Genomic DNA, 1157 nt, shown 5'->3' on the forward strand with positions numbered 1-1157 from the left:
GCTTATAGCTCACCCCTAGTATCCGATAGGACCAAGACTCTCACAACAGAACAATACAAGGCATTATCAAGAATATGACCCTTCACAAATAACTATTTAATTATGATAACTCATACTTGTCTTATATTAATAGATATTCCATTTTATAATTTAACATGCCGGTTAAAGAAAGTATAATAATTGATAATGAATAAATTACGTTACATGAAATTATGGAGTAAAATGTGAGAAAGCTCAGGTGATTCATTTATAGCCCCATGAAGTAAACTAGACAAGTCTAATTAAATTAGCAAGATAAATCCACTTGAATAAATATGACAAGCCCAACCAAATAAACATGTAAAGCCCAATGAATAGAATGGGTGAAAGAGCGATAAATTAACGGATTGCTTATATAAAACACGAGATGGAATTAATAATATTTTAATTAAACCAATCTAGCGCCCAACAAGGGAAATAGCAAGCCCGCTCCATAAATCATAGTAAGCCCGACAAATAAAACTCGAGAGCCCAATACATAGGGTTAAAAGAACCCGACAACTAAATCAAATGAGTCTCCCAAAATAATTATGTGAAAGGACGATATTAACGAATTATCGCTATATAAAATATGAGACGGCATTTAAACGATTCGAATATCCAAACTAGACGCCAAAAGCACCCAGACCCCACGACAAAAGAGGCCATAGAATAGTCCCACGCCCGTCATCAAACAACCAACAACCACAGCCCATAAACAGTCCGCAAATATCACTCATAATCGCCACCCACAGCTGCCAAACGGTCGTGAGACCACCCCACAGTCCGTGGTAGAACACGGCCTAAGCTAGGCGCACAAGGACAGCTCTACAAACTACCTCACAACCACCCTTTATACCCGTCCAAAAATTGGTCCAAAACAGAGTAGTGTAGCTGCATGAAAACGGGTCGAGGGCAGTCCAGTTCGGGATAACCTCACGCAGTTCAGAAATGTAACCCAGACGGAAGTTAACAGTTGCACGCACCCAAACAAGCTCCCCATACCCGCCCCAACACGGTCCAAACATCCACCAGGCACACCACCCATGCCGACCTATAACTAACCCACATATCAGGCCAACTAACACGCTCTGCAGTAGACCAAAAACAGTGCACACCATCCTCATTCCGACTGCCCC

The sequence above is a fragment of the Silene latifolia genome, chromosome Y (assembly GCF_048544455.1).
Source record: "Silene latifolia isolate original U9 population chromosome Y, ASM4854445v1, whole genome shotgun sequence".
NCBI lineage: Eukaryota > Viridiplantae > Streptophyta > Magnoliopsida > Caryophyllales > Caryophyllaceae > Silene > Silene latifolia.